Raw genomic sequence first — 23,754 nt, 5'->3', positions numbered from 1 at the left:
CAAAATGCCTCCCAAATTCCATTATTACACAGAATTTATGGCTTATTAATATTCTAGTGAATTATTTAAGTTATAAGTTTATTTTCTAGTTTTCATTTTCTTTTATTGTCCTGGATTAAAGTACTGAAAAAAGCTGTTTTATTAAATATGGTAGATGTGTTCTTTTTTTTTACTCACTGCCACATCTAAATGAATTCCAGTTATTTTTTTTGTTTGTATTTTTCTTCATCTGAAGTCTCTAAGTTAGAAAGTGTGTTCTAAAGAACACTAATACTTTGAGATGTGTAACCAAAGAGGACTGAATAAGTACCCCTGTTCTTCTTGGAAATACCTACTGTATACTAATACTAAAGGTTCTGAGAAACCTTACAAGAAAGAATCCTGAATAATTCTACCAAATATACTTGATTGTGAAACTTCGCTTTTCACTTACTCATAATCCACATATTTAGTGAACCACAAAATATACCTTGAGGAATGCTTCTAGTGGCTCTGTTCAGGTCATGAAATAAATAAGGCACACATTTTTTTTTCTTTCTCTACTAGATATGATGCTTCAGGCACATATGAAAGATCAATACATCCTGCACAGCCAATATTTTTTTCTGAATTTATTGGCTTATTTATTTCTGAGACAAAGTGAAGGTCTTTTCAGCTGTGATGTAGGTGAATAGTGAATATTGAATTTGGTAGAATCACTTTATGATCACGTTTAAAACACACTGGGTCCAGTCTACGGTCTTCATGAGAAGCAGCCATGCAGAGACACTGAACAACCATGTCACTGAAACTGATCCCTGCTCATCTCTGGTTCGCAGTGGCTTCTTCTGTAATAGGACCAGACAACTTCCAACATCATCAAGCTCTAGAACTTGATGGACATGTCTGCATCTTCATTTAGATTTGTTACACCAGTCCTGTCCCCACTTTGTGCTTCTTCAGTAGGTGTGTGCTCTAAGGCTGGAACTCCTGGCTTCCCATCATCCAGGGTAGAGTGGCAGGAAATGTCATGGGGAAACAAAAGGATCTGATTTGAAGTGTCACATCAGCTTCTTCAAAAAGATTTAAAAGGAAAACTACACATTTTTCAGGTTAACATCTTTTTTCCTTTTGACTCTATAAAAACACAAGGTCCCTTATAACCTACTACTCTCAGTGGAATTTGTATTTAGATTAAAGAATGGCTTAAGAGTTCTTTAATGCACTGAGGTTATCATTGAAGTATTTATGGCAAATTATAATATAAAGTAACAGCCTCACTCTGTGGCTGGTTAGCTTAGTTATAGGGTCATAAAATGATAAAGTATAAAATTGGAGGGGAACTTGGAGGTCATTGGCCTGACTCAAAGCAAAGCGGGAATCCTCCAAGCTTTCCTGAGGAAAATTATTCACTCTCTGTATTAACTAAACCAGTGAGGGCAGAGTCTCAGTCGCTGGGAAACTAGTTCCAATCTGGGGCAGCCCACTCTATTGCTTGCATAGCAGTGCTGCTTCCCCAAAGCCCTGACACTAACTTACAATGATGGAGCTCACTTGAAATTTCTTACTACTGGCCTTTTTGCCACAAAGGTTAGTTGGCGATTAGCTATCTCCAATAGCAACTGAATATGTACTTCAAATTCTGGACAAAGAGTCACCTGCTAACCTCAGGCACAGGCTTACTCCTAATCTGGGGCTTGTTATTTCAGCAACAATTGCCGATTTTCAACATTCTTTCATGTGCTCTACCACATTAGGCCTTCCAAAGACTCCTGAGGAAGAAGTTAGAGCATTACTGATGTTCATCAAGAGAAAAGAAGTCTCAGGGGAGTTAGGTGATGGATCCTAAACCACCAACCGGACTCCAACCGGATCCAACCGGATCCAACTGGACTCCAAATCTCAGGTCTTCATAATCTCACTGAAGGGTCTCAGTGGTGTTGCATCTACCATTGGTGTTCAAACACTAGTGTGTATTGGGTTGTCTGGAATACTTATTGTAGGTGTAGATTCCCAAAGATGCTACCTCAGTGGCTCTGGAACATGTGTTTTCCACAGTCTCTCAGTCAAGACTGTGGCTGTGTGTCTAGGTCAGGAGATTAGACTATGATCACAGACCTTTCACTTCGCATCAGCCTTTCTGGCAACAGTAGTGAGTATGAAGTACAGACCTCTATGCCTGCTATGAGGAATATATCCCACAGAACCCCTAACAGAGGTTGTTCAACAATGCTGCCTATTTGAGCTTCCCAAGTAATCTCTAAAATATCAAAATATTCCCAACCTGATTCCCATTTTACCCTACTCAGGATTGCAAGGAATATTAAGGTCTTTGTGATCCAATCAATCATTTATTCATTTAGTTATGTTTTATTACTACAAATCATGGAACTAGCTATTTTATGTTTCTATTTGTAGTACTCTGGACACTGTTAAACTCTTTTGAATAAGCCACAGCTGTAAACCATGAGCTATTTATCCTATAAATATTTATTGAGGGGCTCCCTACCATGTAGTCAACACAATGCAGGTTTAGAATACAAAATACAACAAAATAGGCATGTTTTTGCACTCTTGCAGAAACCTAATTTTAGGCTCCATTGTTTTTTTTATTTTTTTACATTTATTTATTTTTGAGAGATAGAGTGAGACAGAGCATGATCAGGGGAGGGGCAGAGAGAGAAGGAGACACAGAATCTGAAGCAGCCTCCAGGCTCTGAGCAAGCAGTCAGCACAGAGCATGATGCAGTACTTGAACCCATGAACCATGAGATCATGACCTAAGCTGAAGTCAGAGGCTCAACTGACTGAGCCACCCAGGCACCCCTAGGTTCCATTGTTTTAATTGAGATGTTATTCTTATTACAGAGAAAGCAACTGATCGCAAAGTATGTTATCTATTATTTGAGATAGAATATCTGCTAATGATTGTTTGGAGTCATCTGGCATTATAAAGTCAGACTTTGTAATAAAATGATGAAAAACAAACATGCATATGCAAAGAGACAGATGAGGTGAAACCATGTGACTGTGGGAGGTGCTGGAGGCTGACCAGACATTTGACAATAAGTGTGACACTACACTAGTGTGGCCTGAGAGCAGAGACCAGGTGTCATGGTCAGGAACAACTTCAAGAGCAGAGCACGTAACCCATGGTCTCTATGTCTAGTCTCTTAGGGGGCTAGAGCAGGGAGGATAATGAGTCATGTTAAGGATGTTTTAAGAATGGATAGATGAATGCATGGACAGACGATGGGTTAGAGTCTAATATCCATTAAAGCAGAGATTGTGAAGGATTTTGTGGGTTTTTTTATTTAGAACATCAAATTTGTCTCTTAAATGGTAAAGAAAGGGAAAAAAACAAATTATTCTGTTTAATTCTTATCATAAAAGAAACAAAGGACCCAGTAACGAATGTAAAAGTGAGACCTTATGAGAAGGAGACGGTGTTACCTTAGAACTGGAATATCCATCCCAGTTTCGTCTTGGTCTGCTATGCCCACCCACTCTCAAAGTGCCAGGAACTGCCTTCTATGAGCCCCATTTCTGGTGACAGACTAAGACCACTTACCCTGTCTCACTTCTATCTATCTGCAAAATCATATATTTATTCCATTCTCTATCTTTCCTGGATTCGGAGATCATCATTGTAAACAATACATAAATAAAATAAATACATAAACATCATAAACATGTTTTACTGAAACTTCACTCTCTTATCTTTCTCTGCATCAATCACACCCACCCCACAAAACTCCAACCCTAGTCACTTCAGTGTCTGCTGTTGTCACTTTTACAAATATGTTACTAAGCATCATTTGAGAAAAACAAAAAACTCCATACATGGTGCCCAACCTAAAATCGTGAGAACAGACCTCCTATATTTCCATAAAAAAGCCCTCTTCCCCAATGTTCTACAGAGACTTCAAATTTCTATAGCCCCCTCTTCATCTCACCTCCTCTCCCAGCAGATATCCTTCACTATAGAGACAGACTCCACTCACAGGGAGTTTTCCAAACTTCCAACACCCAACACAGATGTGTGTAAATGAGTCTCAACCTGCCCCATCTTAGGAGAAGAGGCCTCCACTGAACCCCCATCCTTTCTGTCTACCTTTAGGGACAGATTTTTTATCCTTCCTTTCCCCTCCTTCTGACTTTTTCCCATCAGCATGTTAACCTAACTCACCTTATGTTAAAAGAAAAAATCTACCTCAGTCACACATCCTTTTGGTCCTTTCCCAAACTCTTGGGATTGTTCACACTCACTGTGTGCCCTTAACTTCCTTCCAATCACCTCTGAACACAGACCATCCAGCTCAGGCTGCTTATCATCAGGGTCACACTGACTTCTTCCCTTCCAGGTCAGATGGACTCCTCTGGGCTCTATGCTAGGAGGTTTTCAGCATCAACCAGCACCACTATCCATGCCCTTCTTGATACTACACCAGCTCATTTCTCTACACACACATTCTACCTGCTTCACAGCTTCTGCATAGAACCTTGTTGCTTAATGTGAGTATTCCTGTGGGGCCTTAGGATTTTGTTTTTCTTATTATCACCTTTTCTCTGGGAGAGCTCATTTGAAGAGTAATGATGGCTTCAATTTATATAGTGATAACTCAAAAATCTACAATTTCAGTACGGATTTTTCTTGTACAGTTCAGTCATGTATATCCAACTGTTCACTGGATTCTCAACCTGGATATCCACAGGTACTTTAAATATTGATTGTAAACATGGGATAGTACTGGAATATTGTGTAGTCAATGTTAAATAAAACATTGGTTAGTTTGTGGACTCATTTTATTTCTCTGTTTAACATTTGCAAAAACAACTTTTCTGGAGTAGATTGACATATTCTGTTAAAAACTTACAGTGACCCATTTTGCTTGCACTGTTGCATCACAAAGGATGTGACCAGGGGCCATGACCTGCTGATGTGTATGTATATTTACATACGGACAAACCATTCATTAGATACAAGGTAGAAATATCAAACCAAAAACTTTGCCTTTTTTAGGTCGAATACCCAATTCCCAAAGTTAGTTACAGTGGGTCTCGTTTTTATTACAGGATATATTCGGATTGCTGTATTCTTCATTTGATGTAACAGAATGCTATTAATCTAAATATTTGTAAATAAAGTACTTATATCCATATTTTAAAAAATAATCAGCAGACTCAACATAGCATTGATCATCTCTTCTCACTGCCCACAGAACAAAACACATCAGAATACGATGCACTCCTCCTCCAGATCTCTCTCTCTCTCTCTCTCTCTCTCTCTCTCTCTCTCCAAAAGACCCTACTATCTAGCAGTTTCCCATCATCTCTGCCCCTGCCTATCCCCACATCCAAATAAATGCAACTATTATTATTATACTTCTTAATGTTCTATAGGCTTTTGAACAGTTTTCTTCATACTCATGTCCTTTTGAGAAGAGGCAAAGGGAGCAGCCTGAATATGGGCTTCTTCAAATGTGCTGATGAATATTTTGACCTGGAAAACCAATAGGAGTCATACAGTTTAGAGTTACAAGGTGCATTAGTCTATATATGCTATGCTATGCTATGCTACGTTAATAAATAAAAGCCAAAATTCAATTGGTTTAACAGATCCAATGATGGATGATTTGTGTCTCACTCAAGAAAAATCCAAGGGAGTTGGGTGGTAGTCTTATATTTTGTACCTCTGCCACCTGAAACAGGGAACCCAGGGTTCTTGGGTTCCTGGGAATCACAGAAAAGGAAGAGAGGCCTAGAGTATCATATGGGATATGGTTAAGGTCCAGACTTGGAAGTGGTTTACATCATGTAAAGCTACAACCCACTGCCCACAACAGTCCTGTGGTCACAATCAATTACAACAGAGGCTGGGAAATTAATTTGGTTGCACAACAGTCTCGATCACAGTAAGGAATATGTTTTGTTTAAAATGCCATGTTAATTAGAAAGAAGCCTAAGTTGAACAAATCCTAAGCAAAAAAAGTTTTCAGCATTAATTAAATTTGATCATCTTTAGTAAGATAAAAATGCAGTCCTGTTTCTTTGACAAAGGTTTAGAAAGAAATGAGACAGAGACTGATGAGCCTTACTTCTGCTGCAGCAATCTCTGGAATATGGTATCCGAGGGTGCTAGTCTTCTGATCATCAGGAGCTGGAAGGAGAAGCATACAGAAGCCTGATTGGCTGGGAGTTTTGACAGCTAACATGGAATTGGAAGATAATTTAACCTCTTCTGGGTTCTCCTGTGGCACTCACCACTAAAAGCTGGTGCTTAGTACAATCATGTCTAAGATCGTCCACTAATGATTGCAACCACGCTGAAGAGCAAATCTCAGGCCTCACGAAAGTCTTACAATGGGAGCAGGACTAACAGGAAAGTTCAGTGGGCAGGTGGTGCCACTGTTACCTGCTTTGTCCAGAAGTCTGATAAACCAGCCACTCTTCTTTCTGCAAGAGCTTGGGATTAAGCAATCTGTTAAACCAGGAAAGGTTATCCATTTACGTCAGAAAGAAGTTTTGATATGTTGCTTTCAGCTGGCATCTGCCAAACTTTCTCCATAACCCACCCACAATTTAGGACTGCCTCCTCCACTGATGTTCAAATCACCATCCTCTGAATTACTAAAGTGGACTCTTAATTGGATTTTCAGCTCCCCTGGTCCACTAGACCTGTTCTAGGCAGTAGAGTCACTTCCAGCCTCACCTTCAATTCGTTCTCCATACTGGAGCCAAAAGCATGGTTTGCCTAAATAAAAAATCTAAATGTCATGGTCATCTTTAAAACGCTTCCAGCTGCTCGTGCAGTATGACCTGAGTTCCATGGCTTGCATGACCAGGTCCTTCTCACCTCTCCACTTTCACCCTTCCCTCCTCTCCCCATGCTGTATATAGATTGGCATTCTTTTTTTTTAATTTTTTTAACGTTTATTCAGTTTTTTTTTTAATTTTTTTTTCAACGTTTATTTTTGGGACAGAGAGAGACAGAGCATGAACAGGGGAGGGGCAGAGAGAGAGGGAGACACAGAATCAGAAACAGGCTCCAGGCTCTGAGCCATCAGCCCAGAGCCTGACGCGGGGCTCGAACTCACGGACCGCGAGATCGTGACCTGGCTGAAGTCCGACGCTTAACCGACTGCGCCACCCAGGCGCCCCCCGTTTATTCAGTTTTTGATAGAAACACAGCATGAGTGGGAAAGGGGCAGAGAGAGGGAGACACAGAATCCGAAGCAGGCTCCAGGCTCTGAGCTGTCAGCACAGAGCCTGATGCAGGGCTCAAACTCACGGACTGTGAGATCATGACTTGAACTGAAGTCAGACGCTTAACTGACTGAGCCAGTTACAGGTGCCGCTACAGATTGGCATTCTTTACCTTCCTTGGAAGTGGCAACATTTTTCTAATTCCTGATCCTTAATATACCCTTTCCCCTCTGTCTGAAATGTTCTTCCATCCACCACCACCTAACTCTTGCCAAGCATTCAAGTCCCAGCTTAAGCCTTTCCACAGCCACCCTGCTTCTGTCCACCAAGTTGGAGAGATTAAGGTCACCTCTCGGCAACTTCCACCACCCTGCAATTGCTACTCCATGTTTATTGCCTCCTTAGACAAAACTATTTAATTCATCATTCTATAATCAGAGCATAGGACAGCAGAAGAGGTACCAAATAAGCAATTACCAAATTAAGAACTTCCACTCTACCCCTTTCCATCTGGCTAATTCCTACTTGTCATTCTGACTTCAGGTGTCACCCCACTTCTTGAAGTCTACTGTGACTCTAGTTTGGACATGGCACACAGTGATTCCCTCCATCAGGGTCTCCATCTCACTGTGGCATAATTGTCTGTCCCCACCATTTGAAGAAAGGACAGAGATGGTGCTTACTTGACACAGTATCTCCAGTTACCATTACAATCCCCAGTACAGAGTTAGCACCAGTGAGATCTACCAGATGCAAGAATGAATCCAGAATAGCTTGCTATCTAAGCTGGAATTTTGACATAGTCTGACAGGCAGACAAATAATGGTTGAGATAACTTTCATAAATTATCTTAATTAACAAGAGGTACCCAGTTTTGTTGACCTCTCTGGGAAGTATCTGCCCTCCATGTGTGCATGGAGGTGCATTGGAAAGATCTTCCAGGGAGAGACTAGGTCATTCTCTAAAACCTCTCTGGATCTGCTTCAATGGTCAGACAGGCTCTCAGGCAAAGTCCAGAGTCCTACCACTCCAACCTAACCATTATCAAGGGGCCCTTCACAGTGACTGTAAGGTCATTTTGTTTCCTGATACCCAGAGACCAAGTCAGACCCATGAGTCTTATTATAGTAATATCAGTGCAAAGTGAACAAGATCAATCCTAGTAAAACAAATAAAGTCCTTTAAAGAATATGGGTTTTGTCAGTATGTGGTCACGATGCATTCATATTTTTTTTATCAACATTCACTGAATATGTGATGAGTGCCAAGGGAGAGATTAAATGCTGCACATGCATGAACACTGCATTCCTTATAATTGTTTGAGTGGCAGATTCCTTATAATTGTTTTCAAAGATGAAGAAACTGAAGCTGGGAAGAGTTAAATAAATGGCATGGGGTGCCAGGCCCCATGTTCATGTAACACAAAGCTTATGTTCTATTCTCCAAAATCCTCTCATGGACAGGATCAGTTATTTGTCAACCATCACAAAGAAGACTGCCCACAAGAACTATTTCCCTGCCTTGGCCAGGCTCACTCTTCCTCACTTTTCCCTTCACTCATGCTTCGTGAAGCCCCAGGAGTCTCCTGGAGGAGTCTTCATGTGTGCTCATGTGTCATTCACCCCCGAAGCACCACAGCCTCCTGCCCAGAGCTGCTCTCAGTGTGCTGGGGTAAAGGTTTCTCCCTCCGTCAGCAGGGTCTGAGTCTCACTGCCTGGGGACTAATGTCTTCTGAATTTAGTCCAGACACCCTGCATTGCATAAGACCCAAATACAGTTCCACAGGGAACATGGGCAGGTGATGTCTACGTTACTGTATTTCAGTCCCATGACCTGTCTCTCCCTGTGGCACTAGAGCAGCCTCCCTGTGCCTTGACCTTTTCTTCCTTCTCCTAGAAATCCCTCAGTCATTGTGAAAATAGATTCTTATTGGTTTATCTATGTCATCCTTTTAGGATTTAGCTTGGGATATGGCTACATAAATATCTTCTTACTACACTTGAGGGTCCCAAGTATGAACATACAGAAACAGAAATAGCTGTTTGAACTAGACACTATAAAGGACAATAAACTAAACAGTTCTCCCTGGTCTGTGTGTGCTTTAACTCAGCTCCTATACCCTTCACTCTATTCCCTGAGGGGAGGGGAGGTTAAACTGTGGAAAACTCAAGCTCCAGAATCCTGTTATGGCAGTGTAGTGGTGGTGACATTCTTCCTTCTCATCCAGGAGCTCATGGGCATTCCTGTGTGATTCCCTCTGTGCCTACAGAGTGCTCTGCTATAGCACTGCTCTGGGAGACACTTATGGGGTGGCCATCTCCCATAGTCAATGAGAATGAACTTCTATCATTTATGGGTGTTTCATATGTCCCCTGTGCAGTGGACTCACCTAGGAGTATTGCTGTGACATTTCTGGTTTTATGAGAAGGCAGGCAGATAGCTCTCAGCCCTTCTTCTGAAGCCCACTTGAAGGACTGTAGCTTCTGTGCCAGCTGCTTTGGAGGGAGAATGCATGAGAACTACCTGTGGGAATGTGTGGGGCAAAATGGAGAGAATGTCCTAGGAGGAAGAGAAGAGAGAGTAACCTTGAGACCCAAGTGAAGATAAGTCTGTGGGCAAAGATATCCCAGCTGCAAGATTGAGAAAAAAAAATGCCAGGAAAGGACAGCATGGCCTGGGATCAGGGGAAGTTGTATCTGGGCTGGAGGCACCTTTGAGGGGAGAGGGATATACATCACAGCAGCTTTTCTGCTTCTGTACCTTGGTCTGGTCCTATTTTGTTATGGCTTTATCTCCACCAGCATGTAGACTGATGTGGGACAGTGTGCCTTGATAAGCTCGGCCCCTCTGCTTGCTAGGTGGTGCTGTCATGGGGATTGCTACTGGTGAGTCAGTGATGCAAATGTCTGTGTAAGGCTTGTGGCATTTGGAGACACACACACACACACACACACACACACACACACACACACACTGCATTATTTCACAGCATTGATGAGTCCCTGAAATAAATCATCTAAGTTATGTAGCTTGATTTGTGTTGGAGATCTTTAATGATTTTACAATTGCCATCCAAGAAACCCATAAAGTGGCCCTGAAGCATTTATAGTGTTTGTTTGAATATTTAATAGGAGCTTCTGGAAAACTGTTTTATCATGCACTACTTAGATTTGTAGGTGGATTGCTGTTTTATTTGGAGAATGATATACTTGCTAATCTTGCTATACAAAAAATGCTTTTATAGAGAGGTGAAGTTATGTTTCCTAGGATGTTCCAGGGTAGGGATCATTATTTAAATATTGTAGGTTGGGAATTCAAACTGATAGAAACACAATCTAGTATTAAGACCCTTCCACTCTTCCTAGCCATCAGGGTGTCTACAAAGGTTGACCCTTGGTTGATCCAGGTTGGCCCTGGAAGTGCAGGATCCTTCACATCACAGGCACTAATGAGTCAAGGGAGGTCCTCTCTTGTGAAGTGCTCTCCCTAGAGTGTGGCAAGGAGCAAGGTCAACCTGGAAAGAAATCAAAATGAGACAAGATATAGGGAGTTGGGACTGGGAAAGAAGAATCTGTGGTTTCTCTGTTACTTTGTTGCTCCATTTCTTTACAACAGAAAAGACAATTCATAGGGTCAATATCAAGATGGAGGCATAGAAGGAGAAGGCAGGAAGGCAGGCTCATGGGCCTGGCTTTTTTGGGGGAAAATTCCAAGTGTGTATTGTCTAAAATGTGCTTGTATCTAGGTTGTTATGTGTAGATTTGTGTCCTCTCATCCTCAGGAATCTGGCAGGGGTAGTGGCAGCCATGGGAAAAAATGTTGTGGAGATCTGGAGAATTCTAGCCATTTGTCTTTACTAGATCATGACTAACATTTAGTGTTCTTGGCAAGTAAAATGGTTTATACTAAGAAAGGAACTCTGAAATATCAGGGTTTGTAAAAAGACAAGAATATATCAGGTTTTGCCCATCATGTATCTGTGACACTCATGTTGTTTTTTATGTGACAGACTTTGTAGACAAATAAATGCCTGAGGAGCATGGCTGGAGTGAAGCTGCAGTGTGGTCCTGGGGCTTGTAGGGGACAGCGGTGATGCCTCTTGGCCCAACACACAAGTAAGGAAGGGCAGTGATTGTGTGGGACAGAAGTAGCCCTGAGGGAAGAATGGCTGGGAACTGGGAGAGTCCACTGGGGGCTCTGCTGGATCCTGGAGGACCCAATGTGGGTGCTCAGGATGAGTAGACAGCTTCAGGCTGAGAGCAAAGAGCCCTGACTGCCAGCAATGAAGCAGATGGCTCTTTGGAGGAATTATTATCCTGATACCTACTGGGTGGGAAATCCAGTCCTCAGATTCTTGCATAGAGATTCTTGCAGCCAGGAAGCTTCTCCTGCCCAAACAACTTTTCCTAGATGTTTTCCTAGGACACCTGCTGTTCATTATTCTGTCTTCACTCAACAGTGCCACCTGCCTATGCCATGCCAGGCATGTTCTAAACCTGGAGACACGGCAGTGACCAAGTGAGACCCAGATCCTGTCTTCACCAACTCCCCAGGCTAGGGCAAGTCACATTAGCAAGACATGAGGAATTGAGTGTACAAACATGAAATGTTAGGGGGCGTCCAGCTGGCTCAGTCGGTGGAGCATGTGACTCTTGATCTTGGGGTTTGAGTTCGAGCACCACATTGGATGGAAAGATTACTTAAAAATAAAGTATTTTTAAAAACAAGTAAACAAACATGAAATGTTAGGTCAGATTCACTCTGAAACAATGTGACAAGGTTCACAGTAGACTTTTCAGCCTTGGAGATTAAACAGTTGCTAACAAAAGCAATTTACTTAACATTCTTCTAAGAGAATAGAGACGGTGTGGGGCTGAATTTGACTGGCTTCATTTCAGAACTCATTTCAGTATTAAGAAGGGAAAGGTGATTATTCCTATCCTGTGTGTCCTAGTGACATTGGGAGGAGATGGACAGCTGTTCTATAAACTAACAAATGAATACATTTTACAGTAAAATGAGTATATACACATTACATAAATAGAATTATCTATATGTATTTTTAATCCTAATATATGGTATGATCCTTTAGAATCCAACCATGTCTAACTGATCTTTAAAACCACAATATACTGCACGACATATCATAGTGAAACTGGCAAAATACAAGGATAAAGAGAAAATTCTGAAAGCAGCAAGGGGTAAACGTGCCCTCACATATAAAGGGAGACCTATAAGACTCGTGACTGATCTCTCTTTTGAAACTTGGCAGGCCAGAAAGAATTGGCACGAGATTTTCAGGGTGCTAGACAGAAAATATATGCAGCCAAGAATCCTTTATCCAACAAGTCTGTCATTTAGAATAGAAGGAGAGATAAAGGTCTTCCCAAACAAACAAAAACTGAAGGAATTTGTCACCACTAAACCAGCCCTACAAGAGATCCTAAGGGGGACCCTGTGAGACAAAGTCCCAGAGACATCACTACAAGCATAAAACCTACAGACATCACAATGACTCTAAACGCGTATCTTTCTATAATAACACTGAAGGTAAATGGTTTAAATGTGCCAACCAAAAGACATAGGGTATCAGAATGGATAAAAAAACAAGACCCATCTATTTGCTGTCTACAAGAGACTCATTTTAGACCTGAGGACACCTTTAGATTGAGAGTGAGGGGATGGAGAAATATTTATCATGCGACTGGAAGCCAAAAGAAAGCTGGAGTAGCCATACTTATATCAGACAAACTAGACTTTCAATTAAAGACTGTAACAAGAGATGAAGAAGGACATTGTATAATAGTTACAGGGTCTATCCATCAGGAAGAGCTAACATTATAAATGTCTATGCACCGAATACCGGAGCCCCCAAATATATAAAACAATTACTCATAAACATAAGCAACCTTATTGATAAGAATGTGGTAATTGCAGGGGATTTTAACACCCCACTTACAGAAATGGAAGGATCATCTAGACACATGGTCAATAAAGAAACAAGGGCCCTGAATGAGACATTGGATCAGATGGACTTGACAGATATATTTAGAACTCTACATCCCAAAGCAACAGAATATACTTTCTTCTCAAGTGCCCATGGAACATTCTCCAAGATAGATCATATACTGGGTCACAAAACAGCCCTTCATAAGTTTACAAGGATGGAAATTATACCATGCATACTTTCAGACCACAATGCTATGAAGCTTGAAATCAACCACAGAAAAAAGTCTGGGAAACCTCCAAAAGCATGCAGGTTAAAGAACACCCTACTAACGAATGAGTGGGTCAACCAGGCAATTAGAGAAGAAATTAAAAGATATATGGAAACAAACGAAAATGAAAATACAACAATCCAAACGCTTTGGGACGCAGCGAAGGCAGTCCTGAGAGGAAAATACATTGCAATCCAGGCCTATCTCAAAAAACAAGAAAAATCCCAAATACAAAATCTAACAGCACACCTAAAGGAACTAGAAGCAGAACAGCAAAGGCAGCCTAAACCCAGCAGAAGAAGAGAAATAATAAAGACCAGAGCAGAAATAAACAATATAGAATCTAAAAAAAACTGTAGAGCAGATCAACGAAACCAAGAGTTGGTTTTTTGAAAAAATAAACAAAATTGACAAACCTCTAGCCAGGCTTCTCAAAAAGAAAAGGGAGATGACCCAAATAGATAAAATCATGAATGAAAATGGAATTATTACAACCAATCCCTCAGAGATACAAACAATTATCAGGGAATACTATGAAAAATTATATGCCAACAAACTGGACAACCTGGAAGAAATGGACAAATTCCTGAACACCCACACTCTTCCAAAACTCAATCAGGAGGAAATAGAAAGCCTGAACAGACCCATAACCAGCGAAGAAATTGAATCAGTTATCAAAAATCTCCCAACAAATAAGAGTCCAGGACCAGATGGCTTCCCAGGGGAGTTCTACCAGACATTTAAAGCAGAGATAATACCTATCCTCTCAAGCTATTCCAAGAAATAGAAAGGGAAGGAAAACTTCCAGACTCATTCTATGAAGCCAGTATTACTTTGATTCCTAAACCAGACAGAGACCCAGTAAAAAAAGAGAACTACAGGCCAATATCCCTGATGAATATGGATGCAAAAATTCTCAATAAGATACTATCAAATCGAATTCAACAGCATATAAAAAGAATTATTCTCCATGATCAAGTGGGATTCATTCCTGGGATGCAGGGCTGGTTCAACATTTGCAAATCATTCAACGTGATACATCACATTAACAAAAAAAAGAGAAGAACCATATGATCCTGTCAATCGATGCAGAAAAGGCCTTTGACAAAATCCAGCACCCTTTCTTAATAAAAACTCTTGAGAAAGTCGGGATAGAAAGAACATACTTAAAGATCATAAAAGCCATTTATGAAAAGCCCACAGCTAACATCATCCTCAATGGGGAAAAACTGAGAGCTTTTTCCCTGAGATCAGGAACACGACAGGGATGCCCACTCTCACCACTGTTGTTTAATATAGTGCTGGAAGTTCTAGCATCAGCAGTCAGACAACAAAAGGAAATCAAAGGCAGCAAAATTGGCAAAGATGAAGTCAAGCTTTCGCTTTTTGCAGATGACATGAAATTATACATGGAAAATCCGATAGACTCCACCAAAAGTCTGCTAGAACTGATACAGGAATTCAGCAAAGTTGCAGGATACAAAATCAATGTACAGAAATCAGTTGTATTCTTATACACTAACAATGAAGCAACAGAAAGACAAAGAAAGAAACTGATCCCATTCACAATTGCACCAAGAAGCATAAAATACCTTGGAATAAATCTAACCAAAGATGTAAAAGATCTGTATGCTGAAAACTATAGAAAGCTTATGAAGGAAATTGAAGAGATTTAAAGAAATGGAAAGACATTCCGTGCTCATGGATTGGAAAAATAAATATTGTCAAAATGTCAATACTACCCAAAGCTATCGACACATTCAATGCAATCCCAATCAAAATTGCACCAGCATTCTTCTCAAAACTAGAACAAGCAATCCTAAATTCATATGGAACCACAAAAGGCCCCGAATAGCCAAAGGAATTTTGAAGAAGGAGACCAAAGCAGGAGGCATCACAATCCCAGACTTTAGCCTCTACTACAAAGCTGTCATCATCAAGACAGCATGGTATTGGCACAAAAACAGACACATAGACCAATGGAATAGAAGAGAAACCCCAGAACTAGACCCACAAACGTATGGCCAACTCATCTTTGACAAAGCAGGAAAGAACATCCAATGGAAAAAAGACAGCGTCTTTAACAAATGGTGCTGGGAGAACTGGACAGCAACATGCAGAAGGTTGAAACTAGACCACTTTCTCACACCATTCACAAAAATAAACTCAAAATGGATAAAGGACCTAAATGTGAGACAGGAAACCATCAAAACCTTAGAGGAGAAAGCAGGAAAAGACCTCTCTGACCTCAGCCGTAGCAATCTCTTACTCGACACATCCCCAAAGGCAAGGGAATTAAAAGCAAAAGTGAATTACTGGCACCTTATGAAGATAAAAAGCTTCTGCACAGCAAAGGAAACAACCAACAAAACTAAAAGGCAACCAACGGAATGGGAAAAGATATTCGCAAATGACATATCGGACAAAGGGCTAGTATCCAAAATCTATAAAGAGCTCACCAAACTCCACACCCGAAAAACAAATAACCCAGTGAAGAAATGGGCAGAAAACATGAATAGACACTTCTCTAAAGAAGACATCCGGATGGCCAACAGGCACATGAAAAGATGTTCAACGTCACTCCTTATCAGGGAAATACAAATCAAAACCACACTCAGGTATCACCTCACGCAGTCAGAGTGGCCAAAATGAACAATCAGGAGACTATAGATCCTGGAGAGGATGTGGAGAAACAGGAACCCTCTTGCACTGTTGGTGGGAATGCAAATTGGTGCAGCCACTCTGGAAAGCAGTGTGGAGGTTCCTCAGAAAATTAAAAATAGACCTACCCTATGACCCAGCAATAGCACTGCTAGGAATTTATCCAAGGGATACAGGAGTACTGATGCATAGGGCCACTTGTACCCCAATGTTCATAGCAGCACTCTCAACAATAGCCAAATTATGGAAAGAGCCTAAATGTCCATCAACTGATGAATGGATAAAGAAATTGTGGTTTATATACACAATGGAGTACTACGTGGCAATGAGAAAAAATGAAATAGGGCCTTTTGTAGCAACGTGGATGGAACTGGAGAGTGTGATGCTAAGTGAAATAAGCCATACAGAGAAAGACAGATACCATATCGTTTCACTCTTATGTGGATCCTGAGAAACTTAACAGGAACCCATGGGGGAGGGGAAGGAAAAAAAAAAAGAGGTTAGAGGGGGAGAGAGCCAAAGCATAAGAGACTGTTAAAAACTGAGAACAAACTGAGGGTTGATGGGGGGTGGGAGGGAGGAGAGGGTGGGTGATGGGTATTGAAGAGGGCACCTTTTGGGATGAGCACTGGGTGTTGTATGGAAACCAATTTGTCAATAAATTTCATATGTAAAAAAAATAAATAAATATAAATAAAAATAAAAGCACAACTCTTATGAAAAAAAAATAAAAAAAAATAAAACCACAATATAGGGGTGCCTGGGTGGCTCAGTCGGTTGAGCATCTGACTCTTGGTTTCAGCTCGGGTCATGATCTCACGGTTTTGTGGGTTTGAGCCCTGCATTGGGCTCTGCGCTGACAGTGCAGAACCTGCTTGGGATTCTCTGTCTCCCTCTTTCTCTGCCCCTCCCCCACTCATACTGTCTCTCTCTCTCTTATTATTAAAATAAATAAATAAACTTAAAAAACACAATATACATGCTGTCAAAGGTCCTTTATATAGTTTTTTTTGTAAGAGATGAATATATGAATAATGTAACTCACATATGAGTAAGGCATGCATCTTCAGCTCTGGCATGTAATTAAAGCACTCCCTGTAGCATCTTAAAATCTGTGAACCCTCAGTAGCTTTCTGTCTTATCCTCCTTCTGCTTCCAACCTCTCCCTCCCAGTAAGTCCCTGGGCTGTTACATGCTTCCAAATGTTCCAAGGGCCAGGGCTGTCATACCACTCCATTCAGGGAGACTTACTGTCCAGCAGTGACCTGTGCTCTGCACACATGGGGGAAAATCCCTCAGCACTCACCATGCTACAAGGCACAGACAGTACCAGGAAACCTCTGCTGGTCAATGGAGACCACTGCCACTGGGAGAGTGGGACACTCCATTGACCCTCGTGTCCCACAATCACCACAATGCTGGAGCCTGTGCAGGCTGGAGTAGGAGCTCCAGCTCAGGTAGTGTGAAGAGGCCTTCAACACAGCTGGACCTGACGTTCACCTTTTGTGGCCACACCATCACGTAGCCTCTCCCAGTCCCAAGGGCCCCAGGAAGGACAATATCCAATCACACCTAGTTTTGATGTTCAAGTACTATTGCTCATAGTGTCACCACTCTTTAAATCACTTGGAGCCACTGCTTCTAGGAGCAGCCTATCCCTGGGACACAGATGATCATGAGCCCCTAGACCCCAGAGTCAGACTGACTGTTGGTTCTTTTTGATCCTGGACCAGCTTGGCAATCAGCTTGCCTTTTCATCTCGTTCAAACCTTGAGAATTTTATTTCAGGGTACTTGTTCATCTCCATCCACCTGGAATTCGTGATCCCAGGCCATCAGGCTCTCCCCAACAGGTGTCGGTTGCTTTGAATCTCAGGCAAAAGCGTGAGATGTCTTATCCATTCCTTTCCCTAAAGCCTTGGGCTCTGAGCATTCGTCCACCCTCCCAAGCAAGCTGACAGTTTGGCACAGGAATAGGAATAGTTTCTTAACAGAGAATAATTCAATAAGGCCCTTACTCAGTAGATTTCCCCACTATTTTAAAATTAGAATTGTTTATTTTATTTATTAATGTATTTGTCTACCACTTTCCTCAAGAATCTTTATCATATTCTTTAAAAAGGCAATGGGAATAAAAATAGTTATTTTTTCTGATTCCAGAGGCTAGGGAGGTATTGGGACTAGAACAGACATGAGGTAGTCTGACCCCCACACTCACTAGTGTATCTCATTGCACTTCTGGTAGCATAATGGATACCACCACCTGCAGCCAGTGGAGGGCAGTTCAGAGAATGGCCACCCAGCCATTCCTGTTAATTTATCTGGATGTATCAGGTGATTTTAATGCCAGTGAATATGACCAGATTTACAGCCTGGAGCCTGGAGGTGAGGACAGCAGCCTTGGGCATTTTATTGAATACCCCCTTGGCATCCATTCAGAAATCCTCAACAACTCCCAGTGGATGAGCATGACAAGAGTGTATGTGGAAGTGCTTCATAAACTGTAGAGTACTAAACAAATGTGAACGGCAGTTAACAGTAATTATTACTGATAATACCCAGGAGAGGTCAGAGCTCTCTCATCAACAGTCTGGCTTTCTGGAAAGCAGTGGATTTAAGACACACACACAGCTGCACACTTAGTCCTTTGGAGACTCTCAGGCCTGGTTCCCCAGTACCATTGTCAGTGTTTCTCAGGTATGTTATGTACACTTTCCCTTGTCAGTTTCCCAAGGATGTTCATGCTCACCCCCATCACCTTACCTGTTAACATTTGCCAGGTGCTCTCTCTGGCTGAACTTGCTTTCAGAGCTCTTTGTAGATGAACTTTCACACCTCACCAGATCCTCTGAAGTGGAGCCATTATTACCTAATCTCTGTTCTTCAGATGAAGAAACTGGAGAGGTGAAGCACTTTGTTCAACGTTAAAAGGGAGAATGCAAGTACAAGGCAAATACAAGTCCTGGCACACAGGAAGAGCAGGAGGAGCTGGACTCATGGTCAGAAGAGGAACTGTCACCTACCTGTGAGCTCTAAGGACTTTTAACCTGTCCTGACCAGGAGAAACCACTGCTTCAGTCTCCTGCCTTTTGATTTGTGCCATTTTCTACACACACACACACATACACACACACACACACACACACACACACACAGTGATATTGTGCTTTTTAATAAGAAATATATATTTAGTTTTCATCCTCTTTCTGGTTTTCCTAAAACCCTTGAAATTTCCTAAGGTTTGAGAGCAACAAAGGTGTCCTTTGTTATGTTAATAGTGACTCTTGGAACCCAACAGGGCTGGTTGCCAGGGAGCCAACCCTGTGATTAAAAGGTTGAAACTGTCAGTCCCACCCCTGACCTCAGGAGAGGAGAGTGGGGCTGAGGTTCAGTTCAGTGACCCAGAGCCAATAATTTAATCAATGGTACCTGTGTAATGAAGACTCTGTAAAACCCCAAATGGGCTGGGTTCAGAGAGCTTCTGCATTGGTGAACATGTGTTGGTGCTCAGGGAAGCAGCACCTGAACACCATGGAAGCTTGGTGCCCTTCCCCCAAACCTCACTCTATGCATCTACCATATGGCTATTCCTGAGTTATGTCCTTGTATGATCATCTGGTGATCTAGTAAAACATTCTGAGTTCTGTGAGCCTTTCTAGCAATACTTAAACCAAGGAGAGGTATGATGGGAACTTTTGCTCTGTAGTCTGTGTGTCAGAAACACAGGTAACAATGGGGGTTTATGTCTATCATCTGAATTGGGGGGAGGGCAGTCTCGTGGGACTAAGCTCTCAATCTGTGGAATCTGATGCTATCTCTGGGTAAATAGTGTCAAAACTGAGTTGAATTTTAGGAAACAAAGCTAGTATCCTGACAATTGCTGGAATGTGTGGGGAAATTCCCCCTCCAACACATTGGAATTGAGTCTAGGAACCCAAAATACACACACACACACACACACACACACACACACACACACACTACCTCAGCATTCCCTGCCCAGGCCTAAATGCCCCTCCTCTGTGCTTCCCAGACCTTCTGCTTCTCCTGCAGAGCATATAAGGATGCAATCAAGATTGTAAGACCCTGAGAACATGCGCATTCTTTCCTGTGCATTTCTGTAAATACATACTGTTATGCCCAGAATTCGTGATCCCCAAAGACCACTAGGGAGCCGAGTCCGATGCAAAAGCAAAGAGCCTTTATTCGAGCTAGCTCGAGCTCAATGCCCTACCTGCACCGATGCAGCGGTGAGATACCAGGGAAAGAGAGCGAGTTTCAAAAGGACAAAGGTTTTATTGAGGCCTGGGGGCAGTTGGTGAGGTAATGGCTATGGCCTCAGCCGATTGGCTGGGGAAGGGTCCTGGGGAAGGGTCCGAGTCCTGTTAGGCAGGTGAGGGAGGGTTTACTCAAGGGGAGGAGGTGTGGTCAAGGTGAAGGACACAGAACAAGATGGAGTCGGCTGGCATAGGCCCGCCCTTTCAATACCCCACACAAGGATCTTCTTATAGGAGATGACTGTATGATTTTTAACTTGAATTATCTGATGCTTGGGAAAAGAGTAAGGGGTATACAATTTGAATTTTGCATATTTATTCATTGATTAACCTCATGAACATTGAGTCATTGAGCACTGAATGTGTTCTATGTACACTTTCTTCTTGCAAAGTGGTGGTATTCTTTGATATGACCAGCTACAACTGGAAAAAAAAATGACAGGAAATATTTCCAAATTATTTGGTAAATATAACACTAGGAGAATTGTTCTTGGCAATATGAGTATGAAGTACATTGCTACGGAAACCAAAGGAAAGATGAAATTAATTTAGACCAATCATAGAAGGTTAGAGTCCTTCAGAGGAAAAATAAAAAGCTATATGTCATTACAATAAAATGGATTTCCCATTCTAAAGAAAATATATGTCTTCTTTTCCTTGTTCCCTCACTGTGTCCCCACTGTGCTAGAGTCAGACACTTTCACAAGAATAAACACAGATAGTGAGAAGAGCATTGATGAATGGTTGCCATTCACTCACAGCTGGGCCATGCCCTGGTTGGGACCGGCGGGGGGAGACACACAGACACAAATAAGACAGGAGGCCACAGTCTTCTTTTGACACATACTACAACTACTAATTTATTCTCCATCTTTATACTTTTGATATTTCAAAAAATAGTGTATCAACTAAAATAAGACAGTTCATAACTTTGAGATTAGCATTTTTCACTTAACATTATTCCTTGAAGTTCATTCAAGTAGTTGCATACCAATAGTTTCTTGCTTTTATGGTTGAGAAGTAGCCTATGGTGTGGATTACTGCAGTCTGTTTAACCATGTGCCCAGTGAGTCATTTCCAGGTTTGGCCTCTATGAACAGAGTCCCGATGTGTTTGTTTTTTGTTTTTGTTTTTAATCTCCTTTGAGATTTTCTATTTGACCCAAGGATTACTTAGAAAGAAGTATGCTGCTTAAATTCCATGTGTTTGAAGATGTCCTTGTTGTTTTTCTTTGATACACTTCTACTTTGTTTCAATTCTAAAACATACTTTACATGATTTCCATTCTTTTAAGTTAGTTAAGGTTTATTTTATGACTCAGGATATGTTACATTATTAATAAAACTTTGAACACTTGTGTAAAGTTTTTATGTGAAAATAAGTTTTTCTTTCTCTGGGAACAATCCCATGATGTGTAAGCACTTGAATAGAATGTAGATTCTGCTGTTGTCACTTAGAATATTCTATAAATATTAATTAGACATTTTTGTGCAATGTTGTTCTGATCTTCTCTCTGTCTGATTTTTTTCTAGTAGTTCTATACATTGCAGAGAGAGGAGTGTTTAATTCCCCAACTACAAATGTGCATTAGGTGATTTCTTCTTTCAGCTGTCAGTTTTTGCTTCATGTATTTTAGAGCCATATTGTTTTGTGTATACACATTTATTGTTCTTCTAAGCCCCTTCTCTTTCTCTGCTTTTATCTTGCTCTTTTGGCTAGAGAGAACAGAATTTTTAAAGTTGTTTGTGTACATCTTTTAGAAATCCTAACCTTCATAATTAGCCCAGGATAGACTAGAAGCAACAAATACTTTTATTTAAATATGTTTATTTCATTTTCATTAATGTTAGAAGCTAAGTAATAAAAATAACATCACATCCATAAGTAAAATGACATTACTTTGACATTTTCCTCTGCTCTCCCAGAGAAGAGGATAGTTTCCCTTTACCCAGCTGAATCAGGGGTTTAGGAATGCCTGGGAGGCAGAGAAATGGGTGTTCTAACTCCTTGGCTAGAGACTTGCTGAAAAGCAAGGAACCGTTGTTTGCATTTGTCTTTTGTGAGGATGTTTTGTGGATATTGCAGGTCAAGAATGATGCTGTAGGCAGGGTTGAGAAACAGTAGTTAACTGTTACCAAGCAAATTTAGGATGTTATCTCTAGGATTTATGCTTTGACCAGGTAGTGCCTATGTTTGAGTTGGTGCCACTTCACTCTGTCATCCCCACATGGTGACCTATGAATTTCCTGTGTCCTCAGACTGCATGCTCACTGCAGAGAGAGAGCCAACTGCATACATACATGCACCCAGGCACCATGCAGGGTCCACTACATATGTTGCAGCCTGCTGAATGGAAGTTTCTACTGAAACAGTGTAAAATAAGAGATGCAATCATTCCAAAGGAGCTGCCAGGACATGTGCAGGATTTGTAAAGAAAGCTGGTTACATGTGTCTTGAAACCACTCACCCAAAGTTGGAACATAAAATGTTAGCTGGTTGAGAATTAGAAGGAAATTTGGTAGGGCATATATTTGGAGGGAGCTCCTGGAGCCTGTGAGTCTTGTTCTCCAAACAAATGAAGAAGCTCAAAAGAGAGAATCAGGTCTTGTTTGACCCTGTCCAATAGAATCAAATGGTAGCAAATTTTCAAAAAAAAAAAAAACAAAAAACAAAAAAAAAGCAACCCACAACACTTGAGACCCACCTTTGTATTAGTAGGAGATGAGGATGAAGAAACAGACAAATGAAAAACAGTTGATGAACATGGATTGTGCAGCTCATATGAGTCAAAGAAATCACAGGTGAGAGACCTGTTAAGCTGAGGGTTCAAGAGAGGGAATTAGTTTAAATATCTTCTGAGCCCAGAACAGAAGGCCAATCTACATCATGAAAATTATGAAAGAACTTTCTTGCCTCCTTTAGCTGTCTCCCAGTTCCTCTTTCTTAGAAAGATGGTAAAGGAGAGAGTGGACAGACATAGATCAGGCCACACCTCACCTTAGGAAGGCAGGATGACCACGTACTTCTGGTCCCTATGAGAGAATTGAGAAAAAGTCTTATTTTTAAATGTACTCAGAAGCTTGGATTAATACCTGAGATTATAAAATTTTAATTACTGAATTACAGTGTTGGATAATTTAGAGTGACCATAAGAAATCTCATTAACAGGGGCACCTGGGTGGCTCACTCAATTAAGTATCTGGCTCTTGATCTTGGCTCAGGTCATGATCTCATATTTTCATGAGTTTGAGTCCCATGTTTGAATCCCTGCTTGGGATGCTCTTCCCCCCCCCCCCCCCCAACTCACTCTCTCTCTCTCTCTCTCTCTCTCTCAAAATAAATAAACATTAAAAAAAATTGAAAATATCAGAGCGCCTCGGTGGCTCAGTTGGTTAAGCATCCAACTTCGGCTCA

General features: G+C 41.3%; 1 long non-coding RNA gene across 2 annotated transcripts; it reads right to left on the bottom strand.

The window, feature by feature from the left end:
* Nucleotides 1-485: 485 nt before the first annotated feature.
* LOC109503130 lies at nucleotides 486-19,173 on the bottom strand. 2 transcript variants are annotated; one of them, XR_006583058.1, is made up of 4 exons: nucleotides 18,827-19,173; nucleotides 6,078-6,139; nucleotides 5,407-5,482; nucleotides 486-973 (listed from the first exon to the last, which is right to left on the bottom strand). It is a non-coding gene; the product is annotated as an uncharacterized LOC109503130 (long non-coding RNA). The 2 variants fall into 2 exon arrangements; XR_002162027.3 differs by lacking the exon at nucleotides 486-973 and having other exon boundaries at nucleotides 4,768-5,482.
* Between the last annotated feature and the right edge of the window lie 4,581 nt (nucleotides 19,174-23,754).

This window comes from Felis catus, chromosome C1 (assembly GCF_018350175.1).
Source record: "Felis catus isolate Fca126 chromosome C1, F.catus_Fca126_mat1.0, whole genome shotgun sequence".
Classification (NCBI taxonomy): Eukaryota; Metazoa; Chordata; class Mammalia; order Carnivora; family Felidae; genus Felis; species Felis catus.
The sequence above is the reverse complement of the archived record's forward strand: the minus strand, read 5'-3'. Positions and strand labels throughout refer to the sequence as shown.